Source organism: Rhinolophus sinicus, linkage group LG11 (genome assembly GCF_036562045.2).
Source record: "Rhinolophus sinicus isolate RSC01 linkage group LG11, ASM3656204v1, whole genome shotgun sequence".
Classification (NCBI taxonomy): Eukaryota; Metazoa; Chordata; class Mammalia; order Chiroptera; family Rhinolophidae; genus Rhinolophus; species Rhinolophus sinicus.
Genome location: NC_133760.1, coordinates 62776927 through 62798516, shown reverse-complemented (window position 1 = coordinate 62798516; position 21590 = coordinate 62776927). Strand labels below are relative to the sequence as shown.

The window sequence follows — 21590 nt, the reverse complement described above, 5'->3', positions numbered from 1 at the left end:
AGGTCATCTAATTTCACTGTCCCTAAGTTTCTTCATCTAAAAAAAAAAAAAAAGTATAATCTCTGCCTTGCAGGTGTAGTGAAAACTAAAGGAACCAGCTACACAGTGGATGATTTAATCAGTGTTACGTTTTCTACCTTTCCCTTCCCTCTGAACACTCTCCTTCCTATAGATCCCAGATGAGAGGTGGCTTGGTATCTTATGACAACAGAGCAACTGATGCTGGGGTGAAAGACAGCTGAATTCAGTTTGTGATTAACTTGTCTCCATGAAAACATCCATCTACTTTAGAAAAACCACAGCAGCTCTTTATCTCAGATTTGTGTTGCTCCATTTCCTTACGGCTTAAATATGATAATCCAATACTGCTCTACTTTGGATAACTCTGAAGTTAAAAGAAACGTGCTAGAAATGGACATTTTTGGTAAAATATGAAATGACTGCTTTTCCTAGTTGGCCTCAGCCCGGTACAGTGTGAAGAAGTCTGTAGTAAGATTGGGGATTTGTTTGTCAGAGATTTGGATCTCACCAGTATTAAAGTAATCTTGACAGGTGGGGAGGGTATAAATTAAGGATAGGATACTGACTTCGAAATCCAGAATAAACTTGGATTCAAATTCTAGTCATGTCGGATCTTAGGAACTGTGTGCCCTTGAGCAAGTTACTATTTCTGGCCAAGTTTCTCAGTGTATTCCTCTCCAAAAAGAGGAAAGTGTCTGTAAAATAGTTAGCACAGTGTCTGGCCCTTAGTAAGTGCTCAAAAGGGTGTCGGCGAGATGGTGATTAACGATGATAATGACTGGCATGAACTGAGTGGCTTAAAACAACAGAAACCTATAGTCTCACAGCTCTAGATGCTAGAAGTCTGATGTCAGGGTGTTGGCAAGGCCATGCCCCCTCTGAGTCCTGCCAGGGGAGCGTCCATCCTTGCCTCTTCTAGGTCCTGGTAGCCCCCGATGTCCCCTGGTTTGTGGCAGCATAGCTCCGATGCATCCATCTCTTCACGTGACATTCTCCCTGCTTCTCTTCACATCGTCTTCCCTGTGTGTGTGTCTGTCTGTGTATCCAAATTTCCCCTTTTTATAAGGACTTCCATCATATTGGCTTAGGCCTCACTGTGGTGACCTCAGCTTCACTTGATTACATTTGTAAATACCTTATTTCCAAATAAGGTCACATCCTGAGGTACTGGAGGTGAGGATTTCAACATATTTTTGGAGAAGACACAATTCAAGCCGTAATTTGAGCAGACAGACTTCCTAGAATCAAATGCAACAAACCTGGCCCTTCCCTCTACATCTTAAAGTTGGCTGAGGTCTCCACAAGTTGGGCAAATCTTATAACGTCCTACAGAGGCTTAATGTGAAAATGGTATTCTGGTATCTGTTAGGTGAATAGCGAGCACATCCTGGCCACAACAGGGCGAAAACTCCGCAGATCTGAGCACAGGCAGGGCCTTTCCTTTTAACCTCACTGAGTGAAGGAGATCCAGGAAGGACACACATTCTCTGCTCACCCCAAGGCAAACAGCCTTGAAGTCATAGGTTGAACCATCCCAGAAATATAAGGAGTTACTATCACGAGAAAGATTTATTTTCCACTTACTCTCCCTCCCCTGCATGCATTTAAAAATTTCTGACCTTACTTAAACATTAAATTTGACCCAGAGAAGTAGTATGAGCCTGTCTCACCTGGAGCTGAAGATTTATGGGCCGGGAGGGAGAGCCTGTAAAACATCTCCTCCACCCAGGAAATGGAGATATTGTCACCCGGTTGCCCCTGGGAGCCTAAAAAGGCTGGAGTTTTATGAGCTCACCTCAGAGCTACAGGTAAATCTCCAACCAAGGCCCCTGGATGCCAGCAGACAAAAGGCATACAGCAAAGATGAAAACTGAGCATAAGAGAGGATAGATGCACGAGTGACAACAGAAGACATCTTCATAAATCACATGGGCTTCTGTAATGAACCAATCACCTAAATAAGCAGTAGAAGGTGCTAGGCATTGTTTGGGGAAAATGTATTAACAAAGTAGAACCTTCGGTCCTTAAACTGAGTACTGTACTAGTTTTTCTAGGGCTGCCGTACTCCGTATTGGGTATTTTAGGATAACAGGCAGGGTTGTTTCTTTCTGAGGCTGTGAGAAGGCTGTTCCAATCTGCTCTCCTAGTTTCTGATGGTTTGCTGGCTGTCGTAGGTGGTTTTATGTGTAGATTTGTCACATCAATCCTCTGCCTTCTCATGACATTTTCATTGTTTCGTCACATAATCTACCCTCCATGTATGTCTGTTTCTGTGTCCTGGTTTTTCCCCTTTCTATAAGGACACCAGGCATATTGGAAGAGCATCTACCTAGTGACCGCATTATAACTCTATGAAGGCTTTATTTTCAAATAAGATCACGTTCTGAGGTACTGGAGGTTAAGTGGTCAACATATCATTTTTAGAGGACACATTTCAACCCATAACAAGCACTGAAATGTTTAAAATACTTTAACATAAGATTTCATAGTTTAATTCATAAGCAAATAAGTGGAATAATTTTCGAGTACAGTTAGAATGCCAGCTGGCTGAAAGGTATTGGGACAGTGGGGACATCTGGGTCCTCTGCTGACAGGCAGTCTGTCTAAAGCCATTCCACTGAGAGTCAGAACCAACCTCCCTGCATAAAGCTCTGATTCTCCACCAAGATTGGCTGTTACGCCAGCCCCCCCCCCCAAAAAAAAAAAAGAAAAATAGAAAAGGGGATTATCCTGTTATACTAAAACATGTGCTTTTCTGGCATGGGAAGATAAAACTATCGGATGATAAATTTCCATCTACATTTTAGTGAGAGGTGAGAGATTAGGAGAGAGACCGAGAAAATAAGAGCTAAAAAGGCATTACAATTTCTGGACATTTTGAGCCAACTCTTCTCCCACCACTGACTCCTCAAAAAAGAAAATCAGAGAAAAGGTAGTCAACAGAATAAGGATCTACCAACAAAAGATAAGAATTTCCCCTACATTTATTCAGCATTTCTCAGTGTCCCCTGGTGTTGATAATATTTTCAATGAAAAGGAGTTTAAGATCCTTGAGTTAGAAAAATCTTTCTGGCCTGTTCTCCCAGTTATGCCTGGAAACAGCAGCATATTTTGGAAGATGTATAAGTACAGAACCTATTTTCCATGTCATGAGGAGGATAACTATAACGATAAAATAATAAAAATGGTTAACACTCATGTAGTACTTACTACTACTACTATGTGCCAAGCACTCTTCTGAGTACTTTACAAGTATTAGTTCACCTACTCCTTCAACAACATTATGAGTTGAGTACCATTACCTCCGTTTTACAGATGAGGAAAATGAGGCCACTTCTTCCCTGCCTGTGTGTGTGTCATGACTGGCTCCTGGCTCCAGGCCTGCTCCAGGCTGGCTCCTGGTAGCTCCCTCGCTTTCTCCAGCTTAACGCTTAACGGATGTTATTCCCTGCCTGTGCTTTCACAGCTCTAACCTCTGGTCTTTGAGTGGGAGAATCTGGCAGCCATTCTAATATGACATCAGATCCTGCTTGATGAGCAAGCGTCCCTTCCTGGCGGAACAGGGCTAGAGAAGGTGAGAGGAGTGGTCTGGGGAGGGTCTTTGAACTTCCATGACTCATTAACTAACCAGCCAGGGGGGCGAAATACTGCTTTAAGAGCCCTGCAAAGAATCAGTGAGTGTATCTCTTCCCCCAATGGGAGACGTGGGCTTCCATAAAACCAGCAACTCCTTTCATCTCATTGTTAACTATGCCACATGGCTTTCTTATGCCAATTAAAAGAAAATAAACTCTTCGAATAATTTTGAGCTGCTCCATGTCTTAACTTCTAAATCCTGTCCTGTCAAAGTCAAAGCAATAAGACCCGGGAAGAAACGGATGTGCTATGTGGTAGTCGCGCACAGAGCCTAGACTCTGGCGTCTGCTGGATGGTAGCTAATCCTGGGCGAGTAATTTGACTTCTCTGTGCTGAGTTTGCTCATCTAGATTGTAAGATAGGAAAACTCGTGTGTATTCAATGCTATTGTGAGGGTTAGATGAGAGGCATCCTGTCCCTTACCTGGCATCTAAGAAGTACTGCATAAATGGAGGTATTACCATTAAAATAAGCTTCCTCCTCCTAGTAAACGGTTTGCTTGCTTCACTCATTCAAAGTCAAGGCTGGCTGGTTTAGTACATGCCTCTTTTTTTTTTTTTTTTAATCACCAGTATTATTGTTTATTTTTAATAGACAATGGCTTTTGTGTTTGACTTTGTTGCTTTCGAAATATTGCCTCCAACCTTAACAAGGAGTCAGATTTAACTGAGTTAGTGGTCAGCAGTAAATAAGCCAACCCCAGGCAGGCAACGGGAATGCTGGGGCCTCCTACAATATCCCAGGGGCCCCAACATCCTTCATTTAGAGAACTTGAGGACTTCAATTCTTTCCAGTAGCTTCAGAGCTCTTTGTCTGAGCAGAACCACCATATTATGACACCCTTGAGAAGGAAGAGAGCACCCGTCCGAAAAGCCCTAAATTACAGTGATGTCCGCAATCTGAATGCAAACCACCCAGCTCCACTGAGCCTGTTTCCTCGACTGTGAAGCAGGAATGATGACAGTGTCTGTCTCACTGGGATTCTGACAATCAGCTTAGAGCATATCCCTGATGGAAGTGTTTTGTAAATTCTAGAAAGTTACAACTGTAACCTGTTATTGCTTGGATGGATGTGAGTTCATGAGTTGGCTCTGAAAACAGCTTAGCCACTAAACAGGATGGGATTAATAGAACAGCCCTGCTGACACAGATCATAACAGGGAGACGTCTCATTTTGACTTGGAAGCTACTCCAAATCATAGAAAAAATAGCCTGGTGTGAATGGTGGTCCATTGGGAGAAAAGGGAGAAGTTGGTAAGCTAAAAGGAGGGTCAGAGCATGGAGAGGAGACCCCTGTAGACAGATGAGAAGCAGAAAGACGGAAGGGGGATAGGGCTTTTACTTTGTTCCAGGTTGAAAAAAAAAAAAAAAGCAAATGACACCTCTAAGTTCAGGCGTGTGCTCTGCAACTGGGATGGACCACCCAAGCCCAGCCTTTCTTAGAGACCAGGTACTCACTGACTATATATATGCAGCTCCTCGGAAGCATTCAACTTAAAAATTCCTTGACGGAATTTCTAAGTCAAAAATACCCTTAAAAAAAAAAAAAAAATTAGGATTTTTTTTTTTTTTTTTTGGTTTGGCCTTTAAAAAAAATTTTTTTTTTAAATCCAAAACCATCATTGTGGCCTACCAAGATGGATGCTCCTCCATACAAAGAGGATTTAATTTTTCCAGTCTCCTCTCTCGGTGGCTGTTGCCCTCTTCTCATTTTTGATGAGCTGCACATGTTGTAAAAGCCACTTCTGGACCTCAGACACTGAGCAGTCTCTCTTGCTACTGCCAGTGTCCTAATAAGGGAATGAATGAGCTCCTATGGGTGAGGTAAGAGGAGTCAGGCGGTGGATGATATTTTTGCTGATTGAGGAGGATAAGGTGTGGTTTGGCAGGTACCTTGTTGGTTTGGCTGGCTTCTGACCTTATTTTTTTCCTCTTTTTACAGTTCAAATTCCATGAAACAGACTCTAAGAATTGCTTTTTTACAGATCCTTAGCTGAGCTTTGAGAATAGCATACCCTCCTGACACAAATCATCCACGATGGGGCAAAGATACGAATTGGGGTTTATAGGGTATTTGCTCATAAAAGGAGGCTGAGGTCATAGGTTAAATCCCAGGCCGACGGGCTGCCACCAGCCAATGAAGGTGGTGTCGGACTCGGTCAAATTTGGTCATGGAGAGAGAAAGGGGTACACCACACTGTGTATTTAACCAATGTTTCATAAGTTTAAAAATTGTATCTACACACAGTGTTCAGTCACAGTACTTTCTGCTTATAAATATGGATATACCTCAATTTAGAAAAAAATAGAAGAAGCAAAAAGAGCCTGGCATTTGGGATCACAAGTATGAGTGGCTTTATCTGTTTCCACTCAGATCCCTAAATACTTGAGCATGACTCCTCTCTACTTTCTGAATGACTCTCTACTGCTTCTGGCCTGGAGTGTCCCTAAGTCACTCATGATTCAGTGTTTCTCAAACTGGCTGCAAACTGGAGTCACTTGGGGAGCTTTAATGCCTGGATCACACCCCCAGCGGGTCTGATTTAATTGGTCTGGGGCACAGACTTTGCAGAGGGATTTTTAAAAGCTCCCCAGGGTGACTCAATGTGCAGCCAAGGTTGAGAACCGCTTCTCCAAATGCATTCCCTATTGTGTCATCTAGCTCCCAGATGGCAGGGCCAGGCTCTGTTTCTTTCTGACATTTTGAAACCTTTAAAGAACATACACTATATATATAAAACGAGTTAAACAGGTTTCTCCTCAGGTTGGTAGGCTCAATTCAATTGTTTTAAACCTAACAGTAGAGAATTGTGCTTTCAACCAAAATCAACTTCTAGACACATGGGAATTGTTTAAACTTTATTTCCCGTGCATGTAAGGAGTGAAATTCTCAGCCAAGTAATCAAAAACAGTGTATCCATTTCAAAGTCATAAATAATGAAAATATATTGCTAATGTTTTTCTCTGTGTTCATGCAAGTTATTTATCCCTTGATATTTAATGTAGTTAATAAATGGCTTCTTTATTTGGCTTTTCTTTTAATAGTAAGCCAAATTCACATCCTGAAATTGTGAAATTGCCACCTGTAGCAAGGATAGGATGCTATGACTGAGGAATTTAAAAAAAACAATTTTCTTTTTTAAAACCATCCACCTTCTAAAATAAGAGGACTTAAAAATGCAGTACCAGCATAGGGAGAAGTTTTGAATTTTGGAAGAGTCGTGGGCTAATTAGATGTCCAAATAACTCATTATTCTTAACTTCCTCACTGGAAATTTCATTACCAAGGAAGAAAAGTCATTTAGAAATTCAGAAGAACAGCCTGAGTTAGGGATATCAATTAGGAAATCATCACGTTCCAATTAACTCATCACGTTAAAATTAACTCATCACGTTAAAATTAACTAACAAGTTACAAGCATAGGTGGAATTCCCCAGGGTGAGTATGATGAGTAAGGAAAGAGTAGAGCTGAGCAAGAAACCCAATAGAAGACACAAGGGAAACTACAAAGTAAACGGTAGGTGGAGAATTTCAAAAGGAAGGTATAGTCTACAATGTCAAAGCCGTCTGTGAGGGCAAATGACACGATTGGCTACTTCATTCCAAGGCATAACTCTAGAGAGCAATAGCCCATAATACAGTGTCATTTTGGAGTTATGGCTACTAGTGTTCTGAGACGTTTCATAAGCAAATTGAACTGTTCTTTTGATCAATTGGGCAAGTGGTTAAGATATCTGGGGATAAAATAAAATCACTTCCCTGGCCCCATGTCGATACATCCCCAAGTGTATTTAGGTTAGCTACAAAGAAAATTAAATGAATTTGTAAACCTAACTCTGAAACAAAATGTAAAAATGACAAGATAGCCTGTGAGACAGTGGAATTAGCTGCTTTTGGCTCTTTTACTGATTAATCCAGTGTATTACAGAATCACTTTTGACTAGAGGACGTGAAAATATTTCTAAAGGACTGGCTGAGGGAAGCTGCTTAATTTCCCTCCTTACCTTTTACCTACTTAGTTTACCTACTGGATTATTTTTGCTTTCCAGACATTGCAAATGGCCAAAACCAACACTAAGCTTAGAGGAGGGAGAATATAGAGGGATATAAGGAATTTACATGGGAAGGTGATGCAGGAGAAGTTATGGAGAAAAAAAGGCATGCACCAGAGTAACAAGAACATATTGAACTTCTGCTCTGTTCAGGAGCCAAGCCAAGGTCAGTCATGTGACAATAACAGAGACAGGAGGACAACAGGTATAGGGACACACAAACACTCACATACAAGCACTTAAAGCAGATGAGAGTCCACAGTCAGACTGGAAAACACCTGTTGACTCAGTTTGACTTTAACCTCTGCGTACTGACTAGTTTCAAAAGTCAAATATCTTTCCTGTCCATAACTATGTGGGTCTTCTTAACAAGGAAAACATACGTTTTCCAGGTCTGAACTCGAGAGGACTTTCTGTATGCCATCTACAGGGAAAGTAGCATAAGGATGAGAAACAAATTTAACAATAAATGCATTAAAACTTTTGCGTTTTGGACCAATGAGCAAAATTCTCCAGGTACCTACTCAGGTAGACACTGGCAAGAAGGCTATGTGTGACTAGTGGTTGATTCCAACTTCTGGTGGGAAGGAATTGGGAGAAGTGTGAAGTGTTGGATTTCCTCCTCCTGTATTTTTGGCTAACACTCTTCTGTCTGCAAGCATAGCCTTGAACTGCCACCGTCACTCCTAGGCTGGTTTAATATGGCTCTGTTCCATCACTTCACGGTATGGATATTTAAACCGGAGAGATCATTCCTTCCCTTGGTGAATGATCAAGGCTTCAGCTTCTGGAACTTATGATCAGAGAGCAAGCCCCATGGCTCATATAACACGGCCCTGGGCAGAGCCAGGTTTCCCTGGTTCATATTCACAAGCCAATATGCAGTGACTGCCTTCTTAGCAACCCCAAAACTTCGGAATGAGTGTGTGTGTGTCTCCACACACATACCTTTGGGACATGCTTTGGAGGTGGCCTTCTCCCACTGATAAAGCCCTAATAACTTCAAACCTCTTTTTTTTTCCCCCCTAGTAAATAGTAATGAGTCTAGTATGGAATTGTTGGCCTTTCCGTATTCATGAAACTGAGTCACATTTCATTGATCTGTCCTTTGGGGAAGCATTGTGGTCCTGGATTTGACACTAAAATTTTAAGTGGCTTCGTGTTGGTCTGTTTGTCTTTTCCATGTCTTATTCAGATAAATCCACATGAACCTAGGCTGTGTACCTCATATTCAGGGAACTGAATTAGCCCTCATCATTGTTCAATAGTCTTCATAATTTTTAATTAGCCTTCATAAATGCCACGTCTCAGTGTGTTGTGCCATACACCTTTCTTGAATCCAATCACTAAAAATACATATTAAATACCTACTTTATACAAGGCACACCGGGGTGGAGGGCCAAAAAAAAAAAAAGTGTATAAAACATGACTCTTGCTTTCAACAAACATGAGGTAATATGGGACATAAGATGACCCACACAAAATAATAATAAGACAATATATGACAAATAATCTGGAACAAGATTTCCCATAGGGAAAGAGTTCCTTCCAGTTGACTTCCATTATGTCTGCTAAGACAACGCAGAAGAGTGTAGCATTTGAGATCGCCTTGTCAGCACAGAAGATCTCTCTAGGTAAAAATGGGGAGGAGAGAACAGCATGCTTAATTTTTTTAACTGATAGGAGTACACTATGAAAAAAAAAATCTGAGGCCATTGACTTAGATCAGGGATTAGCAAACTTTATAAAGGGCTAGGCAGTACCTATTTTCAAATTTGTGGGAACTATACCCTCTGTCATAACTGCTCTACTCTAGCAATGCAGTGTCAGAGCAGCCAGAACATAGGCCTGGCTGTGTTCCAATAAAACTTTATTTACAAAAACAGGATGTGGGCTGGATTTGGCCCTGGGGCCATAGTTTGCCAATCTCTGGCTTAAGTGACTGAAGCTCTTTGTTAATTTACAGAATAACCTAAGAAAACTCATACAGTGCCATAGGTTAAAAAAGCAAACAGGTACAGGAACTGAAGACCTGGGCCTAGTCCTGACTTTGAAATCACTTCTGTGAGTCACTTCACCTCTTAGATCTCCAGTGACCATGCGTAACATGCGGGGCTTGGGTTGCAAATAGCCTCCAACATTCCTTCTAGTTTCATTATTCTGTGGTCTTCGTATCCCGTCACCTTTCCACCTGGGATCTGACTAAGTAACAATCTGATTTAATTCTTTGTGGGCACAGTGAGTGCAAGACAGTGGAGAAGGTGGCAAGCATAGCAAAGGACATACATACCCTTCTGAAAAATTGAGAGGCATGGCTTGCTGCTCTTGAAGGATCCTCCACAATGCTTCTGTTCTGAGTGATTGCAGGATTTGCTGAACTAAAGTCTCCTCTTGCAGCTAAGATTTATAGAGCCCTTGATATTGGGTAGCTGGCCCTTTATTTCATGGGGAAAGCTGCAGAGTGAGATGAAACACCTGGAGTGGAGACTAGCAACTGGAAAATCCTCCCCGTGTGCTCCACAGGGCTACCGCCATGGAAGGAAGCGCTCTCCTTAGCTGTGTGAAATGGTTGGTTTACTCTTCCAGTTATTAGGAGCTGGCCATCGGTGTGTGCCAAGCACAACTGGAGTTTTCCTGATGTCCTTCATGCACTCCAAGCCCCCGGGCAGACTGAATTGTTTGCTTTTCCACAGACATAGTTCCTGACTCTGCAGCTTTGCTATTTGAGCTGTCTGTATGTGGCAAGGTCCTCTTCTGTACCCTCGGTCTCCAATCCTAGCCCCCAATCCTAAAAGATCCAGTTCTTTGACCACTTTCTCCATGAAGCCTTCTCTGATCCCTCAGCTGAAACTGTCTTCTTCCTCCTCTTTAGATCACTTTATCAATGTCTCCTATGACATTTACTACCTGTCTTAGTTTTCCCACCAGATTATAAACTCCTTTCAGTTTAATTCATCTTGGTTTCCACCCTCAGTGGCTTGAGTAGAGGAAATGCTCGATAACTGTCTGTTGAATGGATGTGTTAATTCCAGCCAGCTGGGTGTCAATTTGCTTGCTAGAGTAGCGTTACCAACCAGCGTCCCACTACCACAAGTTAAGACTCCACCTTCATATCTGGCATAGAGCCCACCACCTCATTCTCAGAATCTAGGCCCCTCATGCAGCCACTCACCACACTGATGTCCCACCTGAATTTAACTGCCCTCCCCTCAAAGTGTAATTTCCACACGGGTCAGTGATTTCGTTGGGGAGAGGAATGCACACAAGATTACAAACCCTGAAGCCATTGCCAATGCTATAACTCTGTAATTTGTCCTTAGAAAATATGATCTTTTTAAAGTTGGTTATTGCCCCTACAGAAGCCGTGCCTCCTGTGCTAGGCAACAATTTTAAGGACCTGGTGATTGCACCGACATCTAGTCAGAAGACGGCATAAGCCTTGTTGGTTAATAATCTATTGTTGGGATAGAAATCTGCTGGTACCGGCAGGTACCCTCAGTCAGTTTAAGTGTGTCCAAAAACGTCTCTTCATGCCTACATTTCCCTCTCAGAGCCCTGACTGTCTGATTCTTAAGCTGTTGGGGGATTCTAATTCAATTAACACACACAAATGTACGTGCTTAGTCATTTCATGTTACTCTTATCTGTTAAAAAGTTCACATTTTATAGGGTTCTCCTGTTAACTCAAAGGGAGTCTTTCTTGAAGCAGGAGAGAAGGTATTCTTTAGTTTGGTTTGTCAGGCTGGCTTTCTACCAAATCACCACAAGGAGGTGCCTGCTCTCTTCCCTCATGTGGAGCAGGCCCTGTCTTACGTTTCCGTTGACTTAGGAAGATGACCCACCAAGCACAGAGCAGGCTCCTTGTCTTCCTTTCCCAAGAGTCGGGAGGTTGGACCCATGAGCAGTGGTTGGTTCCCAGGTCCTCTGCTAGAATTAATGTTCTTTCCAAGCAGCCAAACAGCCAGGATTTGGCCCTTCATTTTTCATTTCCTGTCTCCACTCAAGGTTTGTCTTTCTATTTGCTACGCCTTATAAACAAAACTCTGCAATTCTAGCACATGGAAGGGAACCATGAGCCAGCTGGACTTCAGTTAGGTAAGTGTGCAATACCTCTGCAGCCAGGGAGGTAGTAATCACCCCAAAATACGCTTTCTTACTAGAATGCCAGCCACGCCTTTCACAGAGGGTGCTAGAAACAAAGCTCCAGTGTCAAATCTATCACATTTGAGCTTTCTGTTTCTAAAGAAAAGAAGAAAGGCGAAAAAGGGTAGGGAAAGGTAGGAGGCTATGCCACCCTAACAGAAAGAAATGGAACCAAGACAGAATACTGGGAAAGAGGAAATGAATAGTAAATCTTTTTCCAATTAAGAAGAATGAGAGTGGAAGCAGGAAAGCTCCAGAGGCACTTTTGGGGGAGGGAAAGATCATAAAAGGCCTGTTATGAAAATCCATTATCCATAAATTTCCCTGCATTAAGCAGTGCCTGTCAAGAGGGGCTGCTGAGAATCCCCTCAGCTGACACAGGACAGGAGACTTCAGTTAGTGGTATCCACATGCCGGGTACCATTTCCGCTGGCACGTCTGCACTACCACGTTGCCCGTCCAGGGATTCCCTTTAATTAGTCACAGGCTCATAATCTCCACTTAAAGACATCTTGTTTGCATTTTTCCAGTGACTGTCTTCCTTTTCTCAAATGTTTACCCCTGCGATAGAAGCACCATAATTTGAAGCGCCACCACATGAAATTATGGACCTTTACACTGCAGCGTAAAATATTTCAAATTTGGGGGTAAGACTGGAGTTTCTAGATCACAGTCAGGCTAAGACTCATCTCAGATGAGTCTTATGTTGGAAGAGAGAAATGGAAATGTCTGTTTCTGGGAGATTAAGTCTCGGACTATGAAAAGAATCTGCTGGTTTATATATCTGTGGTCAGAGGCAGTTGCATCCAAATTGGCTAGTGGGAATGAGGGATTCCCTACACCCCACTGTGGGACAGTTGCGAAATTGTTTGTATATCCAGGTCCAGACCTATATGCAACAGAAAGAGCTGGCAAAATGCCGTGTTGGCCGTTATTGACACCTGGCCCCGTATTGTATTACTGTGTTTTACTTGAAAAAAATTAATGAAGCCCAAATTTTCTCATCCACGTTTACTATGTGCATTAAAGCAAGATTGTCCTTTAATAGATACCACAGCCAGAACATGGCCCCAAATCAGATTTTTCTTTTGATTGACAGCATTTTAAAAAGGCTAAGTTTGTTAACGATTGTATTTATTTAAGATTCTTATTAGACAAACAAAATCGTAGGTTGGGGAAGAAGGAAAGGTAATGTTTATGAAAACTCAGATAATAATTGGGTTTTTCTCTATTAGCCACATTTTATACTTGTGAAATCTTAAATAAGGGTTGAACGAGAAGAAAATTTGGATGCTTTATTTTAATTGTCTCACGGGCCACTTAAACATTTCTCTTACTCTTTTTCATTCATTTCAACCAATGTTTAACTTGAATAACCAAGAGAAGGGGAAAATATGTCTTCTCCATCATCAGCCCTCTTTTTCCATACTTACCCTCTCTAAACATTTATAAATTAAAAAGTGAATTGTTTGTATCTGACCAAGCTTATTGTTTCAATAGGGTGGGATAGCGGGAATGGTACAAATTAAATCCTGTTTGTGACAAAATAAATAGATTTTAGTTTACCTCAGGAAACTGTCATGGAATTATCCCTCCAAAATCTGTATTTTATAGAGTTGACAAATGCATTGTTCCTTTTAAAAATAAAGGTGAGAACTATAGCAATTCAATATGAAAGTAAATTCAAATTCTATTTGTTGTATTTCTGCTGAATATCACAAACCATCTATAGACTTTTAAAAATAAAATGGTACTGGTTGAAATAAAAGTTAGACATTCATCCCATCCAAATGAAAATTTCAAGAAATATTTAAAAATCCTCTGCCTCATCTATCATTATAAAACTACCGCTATTCATGTAAACATGGATGAATCTCAGAAATATAATGGATACAGCATGATTACGTAAAGTTCTAAGAAGACAAAACTGAAAAATGAATTATTTAGGGATGCATACTTTGAGGGTAAAGCAACAACAAAAGGCAAGAGAATAATTAAAATAACCCAAAATTTAGGTTAGAGATTGAGGCATTTAAAAAGAAATAGGGATGGGATTGAGGTGGGGCAATTAAGAATCTCCCAGGTCCTGGTGAAATTTAAGCCGGATAGTAATAGGTACATGGGTGTTTGTTTCATGATTATCTTTTAAAATGGTCACGTACTATACACTCCTTTATAGGTACAATATATTTCACGCTAAATGTCTTTTAAATTTAAAGTATTGACCCCACACAATTAGAACCCATCCTTGAAAAATTTCCCGTGCCGACCTGCATTGATTCAGAAATGAGTCTCTCAGCTAGGGCGTCTGCCTGTCCCAGCGCAGAACCCTTCTGAGAACTGTGCTCCAGTAAACCTTAGTTAACCACACAACCCCGAGTCAGAACCAGAACTCACAGAGCTCCCCAGGTCTCTTCTCACCTTACTTGATCAGTCAGACTTGAACTATGTGTTTGACAGAACGCTATAATCATAAAGATGCTAAGATCAGCCTGCCATCCGCAGTGTATAGCGGCAAGGTGAAGACGTCTGCTGTTTCTTTCTACTCTGCTCTGCAACACACTTCCCCACAACGGTCTGTGGTTATGGAAACTCATGTGATTATGGGATGTCACCATTGTGTAAAGCGTATAGTAGGCTGCTGGCTGTAAGTTGTGGTGACAACATATAAAAAAAAACACCAACACGTGCAAGCACACAATGTGTTATTGTTGAGGACCAAAATTTATGGCGGGTGTGCAAACCTTGGTAATTCTCAGATGTGTGTATGTATGGGGAGGTAGGGAAGCAGAAGGGGCAATAGGTGAAGTAGGACATACCTCTCTTCCTGGGTAAATTTCTTCAGAATAATGTATCCCTTTTCATGCCTGCAATGAGTTAAAGGCACGCCACTGATACAGCGAACAATCCTACAATGAAATTCAGCATATTTTTGCCTTCCTTCCCAACTGAAAGTAAAACACACACACACACACACACACACACAGAGGGTGCCCCCAAAAATGTATACACATTTTAAGAAAGGAAAAACTGTATTAAAATTGTAATACTCAATATATACCAATAACAAAAGATGAATACAAGTCGTGTGTATACATTTTTTTGGCACTCCCGACATATATAGTATGTATATTATCTATATAATATATGTATATTCTAAGTCAAGAGGGCTTTCTTCCATTCTATCCTATATTAATTACTAACAGACCAATTGACTATTAGCTAGTAATTCATTTCTAAACGTATTTTGACCAGAAGAATATTTTTATTTTCTGGATTTTTTTTCTCCATTATAATTGTTAATGCCTTTCTTCTAAAGAATCCAAGGGGAAAACATTCAGAATTAGACCTTATGTGCATTAAATGAAACCACAACATTTTGCAGACACCACATATAAACAAAATCATATTTAAGAGCCTGGAATGTTTCTATAAACCTCTTTTAACTTTCAAACATACAGTAAATCTGCAGGGCAAGTATGACTCATTTCAGTAGCTCAGGATTTTCCCTCCTGATCACAGCATGGCCTGAGATCTTACAAAGAGTGTCTGAGCAATTCCCAGAGCTGATCGGATATGTTTGGAAAATCTGCTTGCATTTCATATTATGAAAGAACATCACTGGGGTTTTTTGGTCCATGAAAAGGAATAGTGCAAATATGTATGAGTCATGTTGCCTCCTACTAGTTGACAAGGACATTTTCAACCCACAGGTTTTAACTCTTGAAGTTGGATCCCAGATTAAGACCCAGGTTAAGAAAATGACATTGGCAGAACCAAGAATGACGGGAATCAAAGAAAAGTAATTGACTAAGAAGTTGTCCTTCTTAGCGGCTGTAAATGTAAACCTCAGGCAGTTTTCCTCCTGGGTCTGATCTATGTGGAGAGTGTACAGCTGCAGAAAACTGGGGCAGGAGCTATTTGGAATTGAGTGTCTCAGTTACAGCTGTGATCTCTCCCTCAACCAACGCCACCTTCTCTCGAATGAATCCTTATGTGGAAGTGGAGGTGCGGTGGGATGCAGAGAGATGAGAGTTCATCTTAGAATTCAGTTAACTGTCTATTTATTCAATCTATTGGAATTTTAGGTGCAACATCCTTTTTAAAAATATAGGAATGTGGCAGAAACAATGAAGGAAAAAAGAGACTTGGAAACTGATCTGAATGGGACCTCTTTTTTTTTTCTTTTTTTTTGAATGGGACCTCTTTAAGTCTTTCATAAATTGGTCTCATTTTAGTGCCTTAGGCCTTTTATTTTCTCCGAGGTTTTCCTCACTTAGCCTGTGGGTCCTGTGCGTGTGTCTGTATATGTGTGTTTACCAAGCATGAGGAATGTCGAAAAACACAAAAGGGGTCGAGGGTGACAATTCAAAATTTGTTCAGTGGCTCTGGTAATCTTTCTTTACGCCAGCGGTTCTCTAGTGGTGAGTTATTGAAAGAGATTCCCAAATTCATATCCACACCAAACATTTCCTGTTTTCTGATAAGCAACTGTTTCAGGGATGAAAGACTGTTCTTCAAATATGTATACATGAAATTGTTTCTAATATGCAAAATCCTTTTTATGCATTATTGAAGATATAGGCACTTTATAAAACACTTTATTAATAAATAGCAAAAGCATAAGCAATTATCATGATATCTTCATTTTTTTCGTTGATATTTTAAAAGGGTCCTCATTCTTAAAATGTTAGAAACCACTTCTATACATGATATAGAAGACTGCATTTTTTTTCTGACCCTATCAGTTAGCAGAGGACTATGTTACTGTATGTTCGTCTGACCTGGTTATTTGAAATGACAGAGCATGAGGATGTAATTTTGTACAGATACTGTGATGGGCAACCTGACAGAATCTTTTAAATTTAAATGAACATATACTATTCCACTTCACAATATCTACCCTAAAGGAACACATGTGTACGCAAGAAAGCATTATAACACTGTATACAGTAAAGAAAAATTGGGAAAAACCCAAATGTCCCTCAGTAGGAGAATGGTGAAATAAGCTGTGGGATCCTATACAATAGATGACAGGAATAGGTTATGTCTCAGTGAACTGATTTTAAAAGTTATCAAACATATTAGTATTAATAGTTTTTTAATTGCAAAATAATTATATCATATATACCACATATGTAAAAAAAAAATAGAATAGCAAGATTGTAAATCCAAGCACGGTTAACTAGTTGGTTATCCAGTTAATTACTCAAAGTAATGCTATGATTGTCATCATAAAATAAGTCAACTTATACTCATTCTTTTTCATCCTCTCTGGATCTTTAATGCTGTTAAACATGTGATAAAAAGTCAGCCCCCCTCATAAAAATGATTATTGCTTTTCCTTACTCTATTTTTAAACGTGGTTTCCTGATAAAATATATTGTTTTGTTAATAAAATACTATTGTCAACATTTTTATGGGAAACTTAAAGGATCATGTACTACTGTCTTAAATCAGTAAATAGCAAAATGGAAAAAAGACAAAATGAAAGGAAATAAGAGCAACATTCTTCAAACCATGGAGAACAGGGGGTAAAAACAAAATAAAACAACCTAGTATATTGTGGATGAAGTTTTGCCAATATTGTGCGGGTGTTAAGAAATATTTGATGGGGAGGCTGGGGTGAAGGGGACACCAGGCAAGATGACAATTAGTGTCTTACTATGGAAGCTTCCACTTCTTTCTCTCCCCTAGTACACGTATACATTTAGACCCTGGCCCACCCTAACCTAAAGACACTGATTTCTTGGTGATTTTCTTATTTGCTACATTTGTAATACTTTTATTTATTTGAACTTTCTATCTAAAAGGTACAGCATGTACCATGATTACGTTCTTACTTGAATATACTGAGACTGTAGCACTCTGGTGAGAGAGACTTAAAATGTCTTTGGTGTGAAAGCCACAGCATTCCAAGGGAGTTTTCCCATTGCAGAGATCTGTTTTTTCTTATACTCCAACACCAGAGTCTTTGAGCAGTGGTTCTGGGAATGGAAAAAAAAGCCAGTTCTCTCTACTTTATGCATACCACTGACAAAATTAAATTATGTAATTATTTTGGACTTTTGAGATTGTTTAACACTTATCTACACACACACACACACACACACACACACACACACACTGAATTTGGGTAGGAATCGCCACATTCCCACACACACACACAATGGGCCATATCTCTTTCTCTCGAATGTTTGATGAGCCTTTGCTGCCACAGCACTGGCCTTCTGCAGTAAAGCTGAGCATACCTTTCTCCAGGTGTCATGCCGAGAGATGAGAAAAAAGGTTGTCACCAAAAAGCGAAGCATGACACTCTGTAGCAAACCTGCTTGCACCCAGCATGGCTGGGAAATCACAGCTTCTGCTCAATCGAACGTTTTCTTTAATAGAGAGGTGCTTTACATATCATTTGGGGATACCTGTGTTTTGTTTTGTTTTTAAATAAAATTCATTTGAGTAAAGCTCTAATAAATATTGTTTAGTCTTTCCCAGATGATTCAGAGGCTCTTTGAGTCCCACACGGCCTCTGAATCATCTGGGAACCTTAGTTGTCTTTGTGGTGGTAAGCAGCAGTAGACTGGGTAATGCCGGCCTCTGCTGAAGTTTCCAGAAGGAACAAATGGATTGTTATGCTTTGATTACAACCCAGTGGGTGGTCAGGTATGATTTTTACTAGTCAGCAGCATTGCAAACACGTTGAAATCTGATGTGTGGAAAATTAGAAATGTTAACATTTTGCTTTTCACTGAAGCATAAACAGAGGTGGTTGTGGTAGCATTTGGATGTATTAAGAATGCTGTGAACTCATCTGTCTTTTTGGATAAATTCTGCTTATGGTGAAAGTAGCAGGTACATACATTGCTGGTGTTACAGACCTTTCTGGAGGGCAATTTGTCAGTGTGTATGTATCAAAAGCCTTGAAAGGAAGCACGCTCGTAAACTTAGAAATTCTAACTTCTGTAAGTTTTTCCTAGGTAAGTAATTGAACAAATGGTAAAAGTATATCTCTCATGATGTCCTTTGCAGCATTGTCTATAAGAACATAAAGTTGGAAAAATCTTAACTGTCCATCAGTAGGAAAGTGGTTAAATAGATTATGGTACATCCATATAATGTACAGCTATACATAGAATACTGTGTTGCTGTTGAAAATCATATTTTCTTAATAAGTTAAAAATGAGCCATAAAGTAAATTAAAGAAACTGTTTATAAAATTATATATATAATATATAATATATATAACATATATAATGTGTGTGTGTGTGAAACATAACCCTACTTTATTAAAAATAAAAATATCTGTGATGCATAGAAAAATGTCTGGTAGAATACATCAAATATAAGCCATGTTTATATCTGAGTGGTATGATTAGGGAAGTAATTTTTACTTTCTTTCTTATACATTTTGTATTGTCTGCTTTAAGAAAATAAGGAGTGTATATTGCTTTTAGGATTAGAGAAAAATAAAAGATTAAGTTTTCTCAATTCTGAAATAAATAAATAAATAAACCTGTGGTACCAGTAGTGTGAAGGGTAGGTTGCTGTGGAACAGACCTAAAAGCTAAGAAGCTACCAGGCTTTGCACACTGAGGGCGAATGAAGGGAACCTCACATCTGAAGAATTTCCACACATATCAAGTAATTTGGCATGGTCACAATTTCACTTATAAAGTCAACTGATATGTTGTTGTTGAGCCAACAACTGGACATGTTATGATTCAAAATACCATGAAGCCATTTGAGCTCTTTTTTGTTCTTACCTTTGAAAACAATTTTGATATGTTTATTTATTAGTACTAATACAGGGTCCTTAGAAATCTAGTTCTGGTAACTGTATCTTTGGCAAGGAGCTACTAGCCAAGATTGATCAACTGTAAATTTTAAGCTATACCAAGTGCAAAGAGTTAGAAGACACTGTGAAGAAGAGACTTGTTCGGGTCACTCCTCCAGTGAGAAATCTAAGAAGGAGAAAGGTTGAGTGTGACATGGCTTCCATGGCAAGTTGAGTTTGTGTCTGGCTAAAAGGCAGCAACATCCTGCCACGAAGCATATTGGTAGGTGGGAGGAAGACAGTAACATCTCACATGGTTCAAGAATGTTGGGAAATTCTAAAAATTCTAAAAATGAGATCTCCTTCAGGAGGAGGGGAATTTTGTTTGAAGCAGAGGATGTCAAGATGGAGCTTTTATGTCTCTTGCTTGTCTTGGAAAAGGAAGGCCCCCGCAGTAGCCAAGACCTCGTTGCTGGTCCAGCGATGTAGAACAACGTATTAAGACTTGGTGTTTGATTAGCTTGGGAAGCAATCATTAAGGACCCTGCTGTGGTTAAAGCTGTCTACTGAGAAATAACCCAAAGGAATATCAGGCCAAGAATCTGAAGAGTGAAGCCAAACCGCTGGGAATGTCTTTTGACTGCAAACTACAATGTGATTGAATCAGAAGGGAACATTTGGATCATGTCATGCCGTCACCTCAAGTGTAACAAGTCTAAAATTGAACTCATCTTTCTTCACAAAAAAGCTCCTCAATGATACTTCTCCTAAGAACCACAAGATATTACACTATAGAAATTTAACTCCGATTAATCAAGGGGCTACAAGCTAGTAAGAGGCCAGTTCTAGAAGCCAGGTTTTCTGAGTACTAACCTGGTCATCCCTCAACTATACCACCACACTGACCTTCTCATCATATTTGTGAAAATAAACCAGTCAGTGACATGTAGTTAGTGGCATTTGAGTATTGTACACTAGCAGATTTTAGTAAGTAGGAAGTCGGGTTTTCTGAAGAAGCAAAGCACAAACCAACCAACCTTAGGAATTGTTCATCTTGATTTTTATAAGATACCTCTGTGAAAAAACACTCGTAGCATTTTATTCTTGAATTCAAAAATAGAAACAAATAAAGTACTGATCTAAGTATAAAAATGCCTGGTTTGTAAATCTAACAGGAGCAAACCTCTATCAGTAATATTAGGTTCGTGTTGTCGGTATAAAATATATGGTTCTGCTGTTTTATTTTCTGTCATTTTTAAATTATTTCAGCTTTGTTGTTATATAAGAATGATGAGTATTTCCTAACCACTGAGCTGTACACCTGAAATTAATATAAAATAATATTGAATGTCAACTATAACAACAAGAAAACGTAGTCACAGATGTAAAGTACAGCATAGAGATTTTAGTCAATGGATCGTAAGAGCTATGTACGGTGTCAGATAGGTAGTGAATTTGTGGGGGTTATCACTTTGTGAGGGGTGTAAATGTCTAATCATTATGTTGTTTTGTACACGTGAAACTAAAACAAAACAAAACAAGAAGAGACTCAAAAAAAGCATTATAAGTATGAAATGTTTACATACCTGGATTTCTATTTGTAGGTATGTAAGCAACATAAAAGCACTTTACCTCTCTAATGTGAAAAGCAGCCAGCTGCCCAGTGAGCTCTGTCCCAACCTGTGGACCTGTCAGGCCAACCTGTCCCTGCTCAGCAGAACTACCCACGCCTTCTGGGCGCTCTGCATCTCAACATACATTATCCTTCAAAAGTAGCCAAGTTAACCATGCAGGTCATTGCCCCTTTATTTGGGAATAAGTATTAAGGGGAATGTATCATGTGATGACATTGATTGTATAAGCAAATAGTCATTTGCTTTGGCTGAAACTATGAAACTAAATAACATAATATGCATGTGAAGCCCCCTGTGCCTCTTCTACCTGCCTTAAGCCTTAGGTTTCT

At 39.9% G+C, this 21590-nt stretch overlaps 1 protein-coding gene across 10 annotated transcripts in view; it reads left to right on the top strand.

Moving 5' to 3' along the window:
* The window catches only part of CALD1 (caldesmon 1), a 194696-nt gene that overhangs the window by 135726 nt on the left and 37380 nt on the right, over window positions 1-21590 (top strand). The gene's annotated exons all lie outside the window — the stretch shown is intronic.